Consider the following 12,320-nt stretch of genomic DNA (forward strand, 5'->3'; position numbering starts at 1 on the left):
GCCACTTGAGTTTATTAAACATCTCCGTAACGCTATCACGGTTACCAAATAACCCTGTGACGAAACGCGCCGCTCTTCTTTGGATCTTCTCTATCTCCTCCGTAAAACCGATCTGATACGGATCCCACACTGATGAGCAATACTCAAGTATAGGTCGAACGAGTGTTTTGTAAGCCACCTCCTTTGTTGATGGACTACATTTTCTAAGCACTCTCCCAATGAATCTCAACCTGGTACCCGCCTTACCAACAATTAATTTTATATGATCATTCCACTTCAAATCGTTCCGCACGCATACTCCCAGATATTTTACAGAAGTAACTGCTACCAGTGTTTGTTCCGCTATCATATAATCATACAATAAAGGATCCTTCTTTCTATGTATTCGCAATACATTACATTTGTCTATGTTAAGGGACAGTTGCCACTCCCTGCACCAAGTGCCTATCCGCTGCAGATCTTCCTGTATTTCGCTACAATTTTCTAATGCTGCAACTTCTCTGTATACTACAGCATCATCCGCGAAAAGCCGCGTGGAACTTCCGACACTATCTACTAGGTCATTTATATATATTGTGAAAAGCAATGGTCCCATAACACTCCCCTGTGGCACGCCAGAGGTTACTTTAACGTCTGTAGACGTCTCTCCATTGATAACAACATGCTGTGTTCTGTTTGCTAAAAACTCTTCAATCCAGCCACACAGCTGGTCTGATATTCCGTAGGCTCTTACTTTGTTTATCAGGCGACAGTGCGGAACTGTATCGAACCCCTTCCGGAAGTCAAGAAAAATAGCATCTACCTGGGAGCCTGTATCTAATATTTTCTGGGTCTCATGAACAAATAAAGCGAGTTGGGTCTCACACGATCGCTGCTTCCGGAATCGATGTTGATTCCTACATAGTAGATTCTGGGTTTCCAAAAATGACATGATACTCGAGCAAAAAACATGTTCTAAAATCCTACAACAGATCGACGTCAGAGATATAGGTCTATAGTTTTGCGCATCTGCTCGATGACCCTTCTTGAAGACTCTGACTATCTGTGCTCTTTTCCAATCATTTGGAACCCTCCGTTCCTCTAGAGACTTGCGGTACACGGCTGTTAGAAGGGGGGCAAGTTCTTTCGCGTACTCTGTGTAGAATCGAATTGGTATCCCGTCAGGTCCAGTGGACTTTCCTCTATTGAGTGATTCCAGTTGCTTTTCTATTCCTTGGACACTTATTTCGATGTCAGCCATTTTTTCGTTGGTGCGAGGATTTAGAGAAGGAACTGCAGTGCGGTCTTCCTCTGTGAAACAGCTTTGGAAAAAGGTGTTTAGTATTTCAGCTTTACGCGTGTCATCCTCTGTTTCAATGCCATCATCATCCCATAGTGTCTGCATATGCTGTTTCGAGCCACTTACTGATTTAACGTAAGACCAGAACTTCCTAGGATTTTCTGTCAAGTCGGTACATAGAATTTTACTTTCGAATTCACTGAACGCTTCACGCATAGCCTTCCTTACGCTAACTTTGACATCGTTTAGCTTCTGTTTGTCTGAGAGGTTTTGGCTGCGTTTAAACTTGGAGTGAAGCTCTCTTTGCTTTCGCAGTAGTTTCCTAACTTTGTTGTTGTACCACGGTGGGTTTTTCCCGTCCCTCACAGTTTTACTCGGCACGTACCTGTCTAAAACGCATTTTACGATTGCCTTGAACTTTTTCCATACACACTCAACATTGTCAGTGTCGGAACAGAAATTTTCGTTTTGATCTGTTAGGTAGTCTGAAATCTGCCTTCTATTACTCTTGCTAAACAGATAAACCTTCCTCCCTTTTTTTATATTCCTATTAACTTCCATATTCAGGGATGCTGCAACGGCCTTATGATCACTGATTCCCTGTTCTGTACATACAGAGTCGAAAAGTTCGGGTCTGTTTGTTATCAGTGGGTCCAAGATGTTATCTCCATGAGTCGGTTCTCTGTTTAATTGCTCAAGGTAATTTTCGGATAGTGCACTCAGTATAATGTCACTCGATGCTCTGTCCCTACCACCCGTCCTAAACATCTGAGTGTCCCAGTCTATATCTGGTAAATTGAAATCTCCACCTAAGACTATAACATGCTGAGAAAATTTATGTGAAATGTATTCCAAATTTTCTCTAAGTTGTTCTGCCACTAATGCTGCTGAGTCGGGAGGTCGGTAAAAGGAGCCAATTATTAACCTAGTTCGGTTGTTGAGTGTAACCTCCACCCATAATAATTCACAGGAACTATCCACTTCTACTTCACTACAGGATAAACTACTACTAACAGCGACGAACACTCCACCACCGGTTGCATGCAATCTATCCTTTCTAAACACCGTCTGTACCTTTGTAAAAATTTCGGCAGAATTTATCTCTAGCTTAAGCCAGCTTTCTGTACTTATAACGATTTCAGCTTTGGTGCTTTCTATCAGCGCTTGAAGTTCTGGTACTTTACCAACACAGCTTCGACAGTTGACAATTACAATACCGATTGCTGCTTGGTCCCCGCATGTCCTGACTTTGCCCCGCACCCGTTGAGGCTGTTGCCCTTTCTGTACTTGCCAAAGGCCATCTAACCTAAAAAATCGCCCAGCCCACGCCACACAACCCCTGCTACCCGTGTAGCCGCTTGTTGCGTGTAGTGTACTCCTGACCTATCCAGCGGAACCCGAAACCCCACCACCTTATGGCGCAAGTCGAGGAATCTGCAGCCCACATGGTCGCAGAACCGTCTCAGCCTCTGATTCAGACCCTCCACTCGGCTCTGTACCAAAGGTCCGCAGTCAGTCCTGTCAACGATGCTGCAGATGGTGAGCTCTGCTTTCATCCCGCTAGCAAGACTGGCAGTCTTCACCAAATCAGATAGCCGCCGGAAGCCAGAGAGGATTTCCTCCGATCCATAGCGACACACATCATTGGTGCCGACATGAGCATTCTAGTGGTTATGATAACATATCAACAAAGTTAATAAAAGAATGTTCATGTGAACTTAGTCATATCTTAAGTTATTTGTCTAATCAATCACTTACTACAGGAACATTCCTGGACTGGCTTAAATATGCTGAAGTTATACCTCTCCACAAGAAAGGGGACAAAGAAATGCCGTCAAATTACTGACCGATCTCACTTTTGCAAGCCATTTCAAAAATCTTTGAAAAGGTAATGTTCAAGTGTCTACTTAAGCACCTTAATGAAAATAACATACTGCTAAAGTCACAGTTTGGGTGTCTTAAGGGTTCTGATATTGAGAAGGCTATTTGCACTTACAGTGAAAATGTCCTTATTTCATTAGACAACAAATTAGAGGTAACTTGCATATTCTGTGTGAATCACAGCATTCTTTTCAGTAAATTACAATATTATGGCATCACTGGTAGTGCTGCAAAGTGGTTTCAGTCATATCTCACTGATAGAAAACAAAGGCTGTCATTGTGTAACACTTCAGCAGCAAGCAATCAGACATCATCTGACTGTGAAGAAATTACATGTAGTGTTCCCCAAGGTTTCATACTAGGTCCACTACTTTTTCTTGTGTATATTAATGACCTGTAATTGTTACATTACCAGACACTGAGATTGTCTTATTTGCAGATGATACAAACATTGCAATAAATAGCAAATCAAATATAAATTTAGGAAGGGCAGCTAATCAAATTTTTACTGGCATTAATAAGTGGTTTGTAGCCAATTCACTTTCATTAAACTTTGAAAAGACCCACCATATGCAGCTCAGAACTTCCAAGAGATTTCCTTCTAGTGTGTGTATAAAATATGATGACATGGAAATAGGAGAAGTCAAGAGTGTAAAATTCTTGGGATTACAACTTGATAATAAATTCAGTTGGGAGTGACATACTAACGAACTGCTAAAGTGCCTAAACAAGTCTGTGTTTGCAATGTGAATGATGTCAGACATAGGAGATATAAATATAGGAAACTTACATATTTTGCTTATTTCCTCTCCATTATGTCATATGGTATCATATTTTGGGGTAACTTCACAAACAGAGAAAAAATTTTTAGAGTACAGAAGTGTATAATAAGAGTAATGTGTAGTGTAAATCCAAGACCATCATGTCGAAACCTATTCAAAAAATTGGGCATACTAACCACAGCTTCTCAGTGTATTTATTCCTTATTGAAGTTTGTTGTAAATAATACATCTCTTTTTCCAACTTACTGCTTCGTACACAGTACCAACACTAGGAATAAGAACAATATACATAAAGATTTAAAATCACTTACTCTTGCCCAGAAAGGAGTCCAGTATTCAGCAATGCATATTTTCAGTAAGTTACCAGCTACCATTAAGAGTTAAGTTTCAGACAAGGAAGAATTTAAACATAATTTAAAAGAATTATTGGTGGCCAACTCCTTTTATTCCGCACATGAATTACTCAACAAGTGCAGTGGATCATTTTAATGAAAATGTATTATACTTTAATTTTTGACAATACTTGGTCGTAACAGCCAAGTAACTATCTACTGTGTGAATGATGGATGTATGGAAAACAGATGTAAGTCTTAAGTCTGTAAATAGTTGGGGTTTAATTTTAAATCTTGTACATAATTTGACTGTTCTTAACTGAGGATCATTGAAATGAATAATTTACTTTAATTTTTGACAATACTTGGTTATAATAGCCAAGTAACTAGCTACTGTTTGAATGATGGATTTAATGAAAGCAGATATAAGTATTAAACCTGTAATTATTGGAAGTTTACTTTTAATTCATGTACATAATTTTACTGTTTATTGACTGAGTATCACTAAAATTAATGGAACCCAAGTATTTCTAATTACATTTTTGTAATGTGTTTATCTGACATGTTCCACACACAGGATGATCCCCTCTTTTGTGGATCTATGTAATGAATAATGAATCTAATTCAATCGAAGACTCAGAGTGCTATGACATTATGTGCCAGATCATCTGTGTATATTTTGGGCTGAAATGGCTCTATCATAGTGCCATGATGTGCGGCTGATGCTACAGTCATTTCTGAAGATACCTTCTGATAAAGAATAACATATTGATAACAACTGACAAGTAAGTCTTCACTCCAGTCTCATATTTGATCAGATATGCTGTATGCAAGTATTTTGTTTACTAGGGAACAGTGAAGATCTTTTTGATATCCCCATGGTTATTCAACCCTATGGCATCGTCCATATTGTGCGATATTTCGGAGAACTGTCTTCTTCTGATCTTCTAGCATCCTGGTGAATGACTTTCTTCCGCTGTGCAGCGTCAGTCAGGTCACAGGCCTGTTTAAAATGTCTTCCAAATGAATTGGAATGCATCATTATCAACCTGGCCACCATTGCCAACGGTCTTATACATCTAGTCAACAAACAGTGCAGCTAAGTTTCATAAGATCGCTGTTTGTGTTTCTTTGGTTACTACAGAAAAGATTTTTGGCCTACACAATTCTGCAACTGTATGTCGTCAGCGGCACTGGCTTGTATTTAGGTGCTTCCATCCAAAGACTCCTTCTCAAAAACTTCAATGAGGTATGCGTTTTTCGAAAGGCTTGTAATGCTTCATAGTTCCAGTGACTGCCGATAAGCGGCTGTTGTGTGGCGAGTAAGTACGTGTATATGAGTTTCATAGACTCGGATATGTTTCTCATCAGGTCCGGTCACTTTTTCAGTATTTGGTAATTTTAAATGATTTTGCTCTCCATGATTATTTATCTCAGTATATAACTAATGAAGGAATGAGCTGTACTGGAACCTACCACAGTAAAACTATTTCTGAAGACCAAATTCAATAATTCGCACTTTTTTGTTTAGTGCACCATTTTGGTGCAAGTGTATGACTAATTTACTATGTATCTGATTTTGTGCAATTTACCAGTTGTATGTGAGACCGAAACTTATTGAAATTTTTCCTTCGATTGGTAAGTATAGTTTTGCTTTCATATTGATTTAAAGATTCCCACATTCCTGTCTTTACCACTCACTCTGGCTACGTTCAGCTTTTGTATGTTAACGAGGCACTTACTTGGTCAAAATCTGTGATGAAGCTCTGTCAATAAGCAAGTTGTAACATGGCTGTTGAATCACGGAGTGTCAATCTCATCTCTCACAAGCTTGTAAGGCAAATAAGCGTTTAATGTATACTGTATACTATTTCTAAATTTTATTCTTCGATACTCTACATATTTGTCCCCAAAGATGAATATTTCAAGTTGAATATTCATATACACAGGAATCGGTTTTCTGTCACACTTCCAAAATAAAAATGTTTTCCTAATTTTTTAGAATATCAATAAGATTCTTCTAGGTGCCAGCGTAGTGGTGTTATAAAGCAATGACTACGACATAAGTCAGAGAAACCATAAAGATAGCAAAATGGCTGTCTAAAATGAACCCCCAAAGGGAGATACAGGCTCCCACTTTCTTGGTTGCCAGTTACTTAAATTGGGTGAACCAAATGTTGTTGAACAGATGACATACTACACATCTATAACCACTATATTGAAGGCAATAGGAAGCACTAACAGATCTCAACACATCCAGCTAGCCATAATCAGCTGGAGGAATGGGAATTGAAACACACACCACAAGTAGTAACTCTGATGATGAAAACTACCTGCAATAGGAAGGGTGGATCAACAGAACGAAATGGAACAGTAGGCTATGTTGCCACATAATGATGGTGTGCCCACAATAAATGGAGTGTCAACACAATTTCTTATACTTAGCCCAGTACTGATGATAGAAATGAGACTATGAGATGCCTTCAATGATAAAAAATGTAGATTATATTATTGAAATTAAAGAACTAGCAATGACAAACATTTATTAATGGCCAAAGCACATTTCAAAGCGGCTGTTTTTATTAACTTTCTGTTGTAAACTTCTGAGAAGTGGAAAAACAGAGAATGCAATGTTCAAACACTTAGAAACTCTAGCGTTTATTTGCTAGCGAAAAATTTACAGACAAATGTATGAAATGATACTCATAAAGCGACACATAGAGCCAATTTACTTTATTCATTATGTTTTCTTTTTCTAAGCCCAAATAATGGCAAAAATTACTGTATTTCATCCTTCAACAGGCCCTACAGTTTCACAGCTAAAAACGGTTATTTAGTTAAAACCGTTAAAGACATTTTTATTCTTATTTACGCACATTGAAGGTTTTTTTGTCCATCCAGGTATTGGAAAACCACCACAATCTTTCGTTTTCCTCTCTTTCGGAAGAACTCTCAATGGAAAAATTTGCAAGTCATCATGGAATACCTGCACTGTGTAATGAAAACAAAGCAGAATAATAAAATAATGGGTAAAAGGTTGTAAAAACGCGAAATCGACTTACACAATATGAGTGAGTTCAGCGAAAACAGGTTCACTTCCAGAGTTAACAGACGATGACACCATTTCCCCCATCAATGTCAATATCAAATCTTCTTACCAAAAAACCTTGACATTCACGTTCCATTCCATTGACAGTCTGTGAGAACGGTGCCCTTTAAGAAACATTTCCGGATGTTTTGATATTCTGTTCTGTCATATAAAGCGTGAATCAACATGTAGGCAAAATGTTGGAAGTTTTATCACATCATGATGCTGTCACTACTTGTGGTGTGTGGTTCAATTCCCATTCCTCCAGCTGATTATGGCTAGCTGGAGGTGTTGAGATCTGTTAGTGCTTCCTGTTGCCTTAAACGGCACCGTTCTCACAGACTGTCAATGGAATGGAATGTTAATGTCAAGGTTTTTTTGGTAAGAAGATTTGATATTGGCATTGATGGGGGAAATAGTGTCATCATCTGTTAACTCTGGAAGTGAACCGATTTTCGCTGCACTCACTCATATTGTGCAAGTCGTTTTCGCGTTTTTACAACTTTTTACCCTTTATTTATTGAAATATATTGTAGTGGCAAAGGCTATTTTTTTAATGACTGAAGTGTCTGAAGCAGCCAGCAACAACTGTTTGGTCACTAATTTCCTCTTCAGTGTAAACTGCAAAGAAATTTGGTTCATATTAGATAGGCCACTAACATGTCAATTTGCTTTACTCAGTACCTAACAATGAAAGTTTTTTATGATAGACGATTCATACAGTGGTCTGTATATTATCTGGATATACATCTACTGTCTTAGACCATAGCGTTTTTGAGTGCCACCTTTGACTGTTTGTCCATGTTGTGTGCCATCTTCCAGTCAGTGTGCAGTTTGGAAGTGGGGATGGGGGGATATCTCCTCCTCTGTACCAACCTATCTCATCCTCTGATTTTAAATTACCTATCACAACCAGGGGCATTTATTTCCCAATCATTGGAGATGTAGAACCTAACATTTAATTTAAATTTATGGAGCCATACACAGAAAGTATTAATACAGTACTATTATTTTAAACTTAATGTGTTTTCTCAATAATTTTGGAAAAAAGATTACATAGTTTAACAATTAGGAACATTTCAGACTGAATAGGAATTCTCGTGCAGTCATTGTTGCTTTAAGCTAAACTCTGAAATCCATTACTTGCCAGCTTACGAAACAAGTAGCATTATTAGTGAGTTAGGTGCTTGCAGATTGTAAGAACTATGGAATTTCAGTGTGTCTTTCAGACAAAGCAAAATTTCTTCATCTCCTCAGCAATTTGCATTACTGAAAACATTTGCAAGCATTGACAGCCAAGGTAGGAATAAGAATAACTGTAGGCTCGAAATTAAAGTGGGAAATTTTGTTGGCTCATCACATTTTCAGAATTGGCAAAAGACTAAACTTTGGTCGTCTGTAAAAGAGAAAAATGTGCTAATATGCATAGTGTGTTCAAAAGTTTGTGAACTTCAGTGGAATGCGTGGAATTTGTGCACACCAAAAAACAAAATAATAATATTGATGATCATGCAAAGTGCATATCACACATGAAATCTGTAAAAATTATATGTAGCAAAGAAAAACAAAGTGTAGAAAAATGCATGGATGAAAGTGAAAAGTTGTGGGAAAAGCAACATCAAGAAAAATTAATCACAACAGGTGTTCAGACCTACATGTGTTATAGCTCAACAGAAATTATTATTCAAATCATATCCCACAGTAATTGAACTACAGAGGTCTAACGATTGTCAGTTGGCAATGTGTGTCATAATAACCATTAATATCGAAATAACATAATGTTTATAAGAGAAAAAATGAAAAAGAATCTAGCTTACTTCCTTATAGAATCAGATACAAGGTTTAGTATCATAATGGATCAAAGTGCTATGATTTCCAATAAAACCTGTTTAAAAATATATGTATGTTTTTCCTTTGAGGAAGTTGCTTGCAGCTATTTTTTCGATATTGTTGAACTAGAACATGAGATGGTTGAAGGTATTTTCAGTACATTGCTAACAGCCCTTGAAAGGTATAGCACTGAATATGATCTACCAAAAAAAATAAACTTCAAGTATTGCAACAGATGGTGTATCAACAATGCTTGCACCTTACAAAGACATAGCTGCTCTAGTGCATAATCATTTACAAAAGAACTTAATTGTCATACATTGTATGAATTGCAAACTGTTACTAAGTGTCTATGATGTTAGGAATGATGTGGCAGTTGTGTACCATATGTAGACTTCTTTAGATTCCTTATATTTTGTGTTTTCTCGAAGTACCAGAACTTAAAGACTATTACAGAGCGTTTCACAAGAGTTATCAATTGTTACATTAGGACTTATTTTTCATGTATGTTGGGTTACTTCTGCATTTAATGCTATTCAAACTCTTCTTGAAAGTCACAGTTTTCTTGACCATCTTTTTGAAAACTGAGACACATTGGTTCCTGATCAACTCGTGAGAGATCTAAATTTGAAGGGTTGCTAAAATATCTCATGAAGTGGCTGATTTAATGAAACTGGTTGATTTCTGAAATTGTAGAAGTTCTGCAAGTAATAATTCTTTATGCAAAACAGAAATTTTCAGCCCTTAAAGCAAAACAAGAAACTGACATGGCTGTAAAAACTGTTGAAACACTGAAAACAAATGACAACACGAATTAGGTTGATAGTAAAAAGAATTTGAGGAAAAGTGCACATTCAAAGGAGTTGTAATTAAAGTACCATCTTGTGATGAACATAACTAATATTGGACGAATTTCTTCAGTCTTTGGTAGACGATAAAAAAACGACTTAGAAGACTTGGATTTCTTTTTGGATGCTGTTATATTAAATTCAGACACATGCCCTTCAGACAAAAATGAATGTGTGTTTTACAGTGACTTGTCAATTCCTCATTTATGTAACAAGGTCAATTTTAAATTATGTAAAAGCATGTGGGCATCACCAGTTAAAGATTTTTGTATGTATGAAAAAATCCTCAACACATCTCACTTCTGTGAAAGAATTTCTGAAAGCAGTCGAAACTATACCTGTACCTATGACTGAATGTGAACATGGATTTACTTCAATGAATATAACACTGACCAATCAAAGAATTCATTCCCAAATTGTAACACTTACAAACTTTTTATTACAAGAAATAGATGTTCATTGCATTGCTCTGATGCCGAAAAATTTGCAGCAAGATGGATACTCTTGACAAAAAAACCGGAAAATCCTCGAATCTTCAGGAGCAGTCTCATTCATCTCATCTGTTCAATAAAACTCTGTAAGCTGAAATGACAAATAGATATTGTAGTATGATTTTGTGAATAAGCTTTACCTATAATGTGTTTTTAAGATAAATCAGGAAGGTTATCACAAATTATATGTAGATAACTAATAGCTTTATACACAAGCAAAAGTGTGTAGTAGAAAATCTACCTGCTGTTAATGAAGTGTTGGTATGTTGTGAGTGTAAACTGGTATATTTCCTCCTCTACATACAACTGTACGAATCAGTGGAGCAATGAAAGTGATTTAACTTTCCACATTTTCAATAAGTGGCAAGAATCTCAAAAAAACATATTTTCTTGCAAGTTATAATGTTTATGTTTCAAACAGGTTTCCTCAGCAAACAATATCACTTGTTAAAGCGAAAGGTCACTGCACCTAAATGAAAAGACTATATTCCTATAAGGAGCAATTTTTTTCTGTGGACATCTCGTCTTAGAAAGATGCCTGGAACTTCGAGAAGACATCTCATACCAGAAGTAGTGCCATTATAACTTAAGTTTCCAACACATTTAATGCTCAAGAAAAAGCAACCAAGAACACATATCAGAATCACATCTGAACACTATCATGTAGAAACTTATGATCCTATTGAACAGTTAGTCACTTGAACTTTTCAGCATATAAATACTGTATTTGTTTTCTCACAAGTGCAGTTTCTTATTAGTATAGTTCAAGTTTAGTTTTGCATCTGTATTACCAGGATTCCATTAATGTTTCAGTTCACTCAGAATCATTCTAAAAAAAAAAGTTGTCAGTGGGACAGACTGTCAATCCTAAGAGCCTGGGTTCGATTCCCAGCTCAGTTGGAGATATTCTCTGCTCAGGGACTGGGTGTTGTGTTGTCCTAATCATCATCATTTCATCCCCATCGACACCCGAGTCGCCGAAGTTGTGTCAAATCGAAAGACTTGCACCCAGCAAATGGTCAACAGTTTTATAGTTGATGTATTTCCAGAACAGTCCTCTAGACACTACTGGGTCAGAGCATAAATGTGTGATAACTAACATGCCATGTCATGCATATGGTAGCATCATTTGTTACCTGTTTATGCTCTGACATACTTGTACCTACATGACTCTTCTGGTAATGCACTTACGATAACTATGTTACAGTCGTAACCTAGATCTGCAATAAATTACGGATTCTGCAACCAACTGCTGTCTGTCTTTACATTTGAATATTTGGCGGTCACTGTGCACCTCAGGTATCCAGTGGATTCCAGTTTATTAATGCATTATGGTTTTTTTCCCTATGTAGCAACTAACGTCATAGAAAACATGACTTTTCTCCTTCAGCTCAAATGGCTCTAAACACTATGAGACTTAACATCTGAGGTCATTAGTCCCCTAAACTTAGAACTGCTTAAAACCTAACTAACCTAAGGACATCCATGCCTGAGGCAGGATTCAAACCTGCGACTGTAGCAGCAGCAGCAGCACGGTTCTGGACTAAAACGCCTAGAACCACTTGGCCACAGCTGCCGGTTCTCATTCAGTAGTGCTGGCATTTTCACTTAATAAAAGATTATGTAATGAAACTTGCTTCTTAAATTCTGTTCTTATTTTACACAGTGTAGCTGCCAGCTCTGTCCAAGTATTCTAGAATGTGAATAAGTTTTCACATTCAGATATTTGGTTCTCTTAAGATGGGTTCACACACACAACTAATGTGACCCTACAGCTTTTGCTTACTGT

This window comes from Schistocerca piceifrons, chromosome 1, assembly GCF_021461385.2.
Source record: "Schistocerca piceifrons isolate TAMUIC-IGC-003096 chromosome 1, iqSchPice1.1, whole genome shotgun sequence".
Classification (NCBI taxonomy): Eukaryota; Metazoa; Arthropoda; class Insecta; order Orthoptera; family Acrididae; genus Schistocerca; species Schistocerca piceifrons.